Here is a 6,255-nt window from a genome sequence, read left to right as displayed (position 1 = left end):
AATAGTTAATGAAAGCTCATGTAATAACACAATTGTTTCTGTTGACGAGGAATTTTTTATGATTTCAAGGGTTTACGGTGCTTGCGACATATTTAGGTCATATCAGCGCCAGTAAAAAGGATGAACATTGGATAACAAAAACATTCTAGATGTACAATTCAAAGGACTTGAGGAAAAAGTAAGACAAAGGGGAATGGTTCAAATAGGGAACAGATGTAGATTCCAAGAGCACACTATCACTATCACTGTACTTTGAGATTCTAAATGTTTCACTGCACACCAGCACAAGATGGCACTAAGAGGAATACACTCAAATGTGTGCAAACCATATGTTTAAATTAAAACTAAATAATCTCATTCCAAGACAAAGACAGAATGCAATTGGAAAACAGGGGGATAGAAGACACAGCAAATACCTCCCTGTCCACTATGGGAGGTCAGGAACCCAGTTGATGAGGAATACAGCACTGATTGAATTTCCAAAAGTTCCCAACTCCCAATGAAAACATCAAATCCAACAGAGTAACAAGGAGTTCCATTGTCTATAAAAATAGCCAACGTCTAAATAAAAAACCCAAGTTTTAAATCATTGTACTGTTCTACTGATTTACAACAACACATGCTTTTAAAATCTCTTCTCTCCTTTCAGAATCAAGTCCTCAAAGCTTTTTATTGTGAAATGCTGATGAACAAGGAACTGACACAGGACTATTCTGGTGTTAGGTAACAACTCCTTGAGTCAACTCTGCAAAATTCCATGTCCAAGATGATGGTTTTAACTTTGTACACAACATATAACGTTTAGATTGAATCACAAATTTCATCTACAGTACAGAACGAATCATCTCCAGTTAGTGTTGAAATTCAAATGAGTAAGCAGTGTTGAAAAACCTCTGATAACCCATGAGGCTCCTTTTTCCTTCCATCAAAGCTGAGTATGACCAGCTCGCTGTTCATCAGTAAAATGTCTGGTACTAGGATAGGGACAAACAAGCATCTGAGGGGAAAAAAATGGCAATAGGTTAATAACGAAAGTAATCTGGAGAAATCAGTATTTATTCATGAATAACCAAGAGGTGACGATGTACAAATGGTGGTGTAAACAAGGCTTGGAAATATGGAGCCAAAGATCCCCCTAGATTGATAAGTGCTAAATAAATGAGCAGTCTATTAATCTATTGAGATTAATCTTGACTACTTTAGATTGGGACCACCAATCCATCATTCGAATTCTAGAAAAATACACCCATGACAAAAACAGATTAACTCAAATTGCAATCATTCCTGCCAAAGTGGAATAAAAAAGGCTTTACAGCTGAGATACCCTTGTTGAAACCCAAGCAGAGGAACACAAGATTACATTGAAAATCTTCTGATAGGCTATCAATCCAAATCGAACACTGAATCATTGATCAATGCGTCAAATAAATTTGATGAAAAACTCAAGCACAGGGATGCCACCAGGCAAATTTTAAAAAAACCTGAAAACTTGCGCGGACGAGATACAAATCAATGTCAAGGGCTTTGTAGGGATTTGAAAAATATCAAATTTGGAATATTGTTTCAGTACTTATTATTTCAATTGAGAGCAAATAACACACAAAAGAAAGGAGAGTTAACAGTTTTCAAATTGATAAAATAAGGTGCTGAAAACAAAATATAGAAATTAATATCAATAGCTATTAGGGGTGAGAATGACAGGTCACATAAAAGGAGAACATTTTTCATTGTGAAGATCATGACCCACCCACGCAACCATAACCTATAAATTTAAACTTCACTCAAATTCACTGAGTGCGATCCAAAATTTGTCTCGCAGAAATTTCTGACCCGACTCGGAGAATTTCAAAAGTTGAAAGTGTAATTACATTTGGTGGTTGTAGTTAGTAGGGATGATGATGTGGTGGTGGTTGTAGTAGTAGTGGTGGTAGGGATGATGTGGTAGTGATTATAGTAGTACTGGTCGTATGGATGATTGTGTGGTGGGTGGTGTGTATGTAGCTGTGGTAGGATATGATGATGGTAGTGGTAGTTGTAGTAGTAGTGGTGGTAGGGATGATGTGTGGTGTTTGTAGTAGTGGTTTTAAGTAATGTGGTGTTAGTGTAGTAGGGTGTAGGTGTGGTGTGGTGTAGTAGGTGTGTAGGTGATGTGGTAAGGTGGTAGGGAGTAGTGGTGTTAGTGTAGTAGTAGTGGTTAGGATGATGATGTGATGGTGGTTGTAGTAGTAGTGGTGGTAGGGATGATGTGGTGGTTAAGATATTGTGGTGTGTTGTATGTTGTGGTAGAATGATGATGTGATGGTAGTTGTAGTAGTATGGTGGTAGGGATGATGTGGTTGTAGTAGGTAGTGTTGGTAGGGATGAAGTGGTGGTGGTTGTATAGTTGGTGGTAGAGATGATGTATGGTTTGGTGAGTGATTGTTTATTAGTGTATGTTGCTAGGGGATGATGAAGTGATGGTGGTTGTAGTAGTAGTGGTGGTAGGGGATGTAGTGATTTGGTGGTGAGTGCTTTTAGAGATAATGTAGAGAGAGGATGAGATGAGAGAGAGAGAAGATAAGAGAGTAGAGAATGGAAGTAGAGAGAGGAGAGAGGGAAGAGTGAGAGGGAGTGGAGAAGAGGATGGGTAGAGAGAGAGAGGGAGTGAAGGAGTGGAGAGGAGAGAGAGGGATGAGAGAGTGGGGGGTGAGAAGTAGGAGAGAGAGAGAGATGAGAGGTAGAGGAGATTGAGAGAGGGATAGTAGAGGGAGAGGGGAGAGAGAGAAGAGGAGAGAGAGATGAGAGAGAGAGAGGAGAGAGAGAGAAGAGAGAGAGAGAGAGAGAGGAGAGAGAGAGAGAGAGAGAGAGAGAGAGAGAGAGAGAGAGAGAGGAGAGAGAGGAGAGAGAGAGGAGAGAGGAGAGAGAGAGAGAGAGGAGAGAGAGAGACTTCTCTACCAGAATAATTTATGAATTGATCTTAGGAATTCTATATCAAAAAAAAAAAAAGAAAAGAGAAATGGAAAGAAAGGCAACGGAAGAGGAAAGTGAGTAGAAAGGAGATAGAAGATAGAAAGAGAGAGTAGATAGATAGAGAGAGAGAGAGAGAGAGAGAGAGAGATATATAATTGTCCCTCCCCTTCCCCTTCAACCATCAACTTGCTAATCAAAGAATACCACTGGTCGTCTGTGTCAATTGTGACATCTGGTGCCATTCAGTCTGGCCCGACGTCATAAAAACGGGATAGTCACTAAATTTCACGAGACTATTGCACAGGTGTCAAAATATGACATAAGACATAATGGTGATTTTGTGGTTTTGAGGGAAACGTTTGACACGGCAAATTCAGCGGAAAATTTCTGAGAAATTCTCAAAATCACTGTTTATTTATCATTTTTTAAATTTTTTTTTTAAAATGAGGAATTGTTATGGGGATGGGTGCAGATAAACTACCATTTTTAAGTGCCCAAATATTCGACCAGCGGTGACAGCCCAAATTATTCACCTGGCGAAAAAGTTGAAAAAGTTCCGGCTCAAATCTCGATCGCGAGTTTTTTTCTTCTTCTTTCATTTTAAAATTTTTTTTTTTTTTTAAAGTGACGACGGACAAAAACCGGAGGTTCCGGATTAAAACCGGCTGGTGGTTAAAAAAACCGGAAAGGTGGCATCCCTGTCAAGCACCATGTGTAATAAAGCCCAGAAATTGTTTTTGTTTCAGTGCTGGTGGTGACAAAAAGTGAAAAAGTAGGAAAATGTTGAACGATTGCGTTTAAGCCCCATTTCTATTGCACTAAACCCCACTTTTAGAGCAATTGAGATGATAGACTATCATTGATACTCTAGCTAACTTCTGGAGAGTGGGAAACTGCACCTGTGTGTTCCACCACACATCAACTCTCACATTGTTTCGAGAAATTGTAATTTTAAAAAGGTGGAAATTCCTCCTCTAAAGTACAAAACCGCGGATTTCGCAGATCCAAGGAAAACCATCGGCACTCTTGTTTATAAATAGAAAACCGTCATACACATGCAGATGACACAACTTTTGGGACATTATATCCAAGATGACTAAAGCACTCCTCACTGATAACGAAAACTATGGACTGCACTAGCACAACGCAAGTCCAGATATGATCTGTGAAGATGCACTGTCAGAAGTGCAGAAAATCACCTTTGTGCTTTATTATCTTAGTACATCAACAAACAATTAATTAAACAATATCTCTGCCATATGCCATTGGAATGAAACATACATCCATACACTATTTTATTTTAGCAGGCATTAGATGTCGCTCTATTGGAGCGATATAATAGAGTTACCTGCTAGGCAGCGCTCAGAAATTATTCGTCCTGATTGCATCGACTTTCCCAAGTTTAGTGTTGTGACCATTTATTCATTGCTCATTTGCCTGAGAGTAACAATAATATATAAATAAAATGAAGATTTGTTAACTTTGAGAACCAATTATTGTAAAAAAAAAATGTTAACAGGTGAGACCATTGAGAGGAGTGTAATAGTAATATTCTTTAATACCTGCAACTTCAAACTCAGTCCCAGTGCATGCACCTCAAGCTCGTGCAACAGCAATAGAAAATTTTTAAAATTATATAATAAAGCAAGATTTCATTGATCTTATAATATTAACTTCCTGAGCGCCACCCCGAAATAATACTGCTTCATTGAGATTGGTCACATTTTTTGGGGTCAGGTTATGTTAATGGGATTTCTACTCACTCAAATATCATGTCCAGGAAATGATTTTATAGTTAAAGCTGAATCATGGCCCTGACCCTTTAACCTTTGAGTTGCCAATCTTTGGTGCTGCCAGGCTGAACACGAACACCACTACAGATACTGGAATGCCATCTGAAATTTAGATTAATCAACATTAATAGTAATGTACAAAACTGAATGTTATAACATCTACAATATATATGCAGGATGCCTACATAAAATGTAAAAAGAGCAAAACACTAAACAAGGGACATTCGAGTTCAAAACCCTCCTTTAGCCAATAACAGACAGTTAAAACATGAATACATCACGTAAAATCCAGTTAGACCACCAAAACAAAGATAAATAGCACAGTGCCAGAATACAAAATCACTAAATAAAAAACGCATTCCAGTCAAAACCCATCATTCAAATTGTCATGCCTGCCCAATGTGTAGGTTCAAATTTTTTTCTGTACAGCCCATATTTTTGTCAACGAGCACAGAATTACCGGCCAATCTAAAAATTATAAAACTATTTTTACAGATTCATATAATAATAGTAACTTGCAAACCTTCCTTAAATTAAGGGTAATTCAATCACCCGTTGAATCAAGTGATTTGAACCCGGGACCTTCCAGTTCAGGGTCAAACAACTTCACCACTACTCACTACACTACAGATCCATCTGACCTGTGGAGATATCTAATACTAATTATGTTGTTAAGAAGAAATAGAAGAAAAAAATCCACAAAAAGAACTGAATGTCACTTGTATTTTGTTGTTATTGTAAATGTCATTTGCAAATTAGCAGAAAAAAACATGCTTCCCTTCCTATAGGCTCTATTTTATGATTACCAACATACTGGAGATATCTAATATTACATTATGTGTTGTGTCGCTATATAAAGTAATATATAGTTATTTCATTCTATTTTATTCCCATCAAAATCGACAGATTAGGTAGTAGAGCACTTGATTCACATGCAATGGGACCGAGATCGATCCCCCCCCCCCCCCCCCCCCCATCCACCCAGCAGTGATCGGGTAGCTCTATCCGTTAGATCTGGTGGAAAGCACTTTGCCACAGACCCCTGTACTACTCAAATGGTAGCAATCCATTACTACTGTCTGTTTCACACTATAGAAAGTGGGATAAACGCCTGCTCCATGGGCCGAATAGCTCTGAAAGACTACATGAGACATGAAGAAAACCAAATTTTCAGTTCAGGAAATTGGATATTTGAATTTTTTACAAAAATTTGCTCTCAGGTCCATTTTTGAGGGCTATACCTTTTTTTTAATTAATCAAGCTAAATCTCTCCATGCCTACGGACATGTTGGACGGTTCAGGTTTGCGTTTATTAGTAGTTTGGTATCTACAATACTATATTTTTATTATTATCATGGTGCGGACTTCCCTAGGTTCTTAGGATACCTAAGTAGGGGAACTTTTTTTTGGTACTATAACCCGATGAAACAATGTTTCCCATCGTTTGCAATCTCGAAACTGTAGGAAACGCAGTAACTAATAATGGCATCTGCCGTTAAATGACAACCAACTA

The 6,255-nt window shown here is 38.1% G+C and overlaps 1 long non-coding RNA gene across 1 annotated transcript; it reads right to left on the bottom strand.

Annotated features, from left to right (window-relative positions):
• Positions 1-15: 15 nt before the first annotated feature.
• LOC144961040 (uncharacterized) lies at positions 16-5,440 on the bottom strand. The gene is made up of 3 exons (XR_013643037.1): positions 5,266-5,440; positions 4,713-4,844; positions 16-997 (listed from the first exon to the last, which is right to left on the bottom strand). It is a non-coding gene; the product is annotated as an uncharacterized LOC144961040 (long non-coding RNA).
• Between the last annotated feature and the right edge of the window lie 815 nt (positions 5,441-6,255).

The sequence above is a fragment of the Berghia stephanieae genome, unplaced genomic scaffold (assembly GCF_034508935.2).
Source record: "Berghia stephanieae isolate SIO BIC M18660-M18661 unplaced genomic scaffold, UCSD_Bste_1.3 scaffold13, whole genome shotgun sequence".
Taxonomy (NCBI): domain Eukaryota; kingdom Metazoa; phylum Mollusca; class Gastropoda; order Nudibranchia; family Aeolidiidae; genus Berghia; species Berghia stephanieae.
This window is presented reverse-complemented; position numbering and strand designations above follow the sequence as displayed.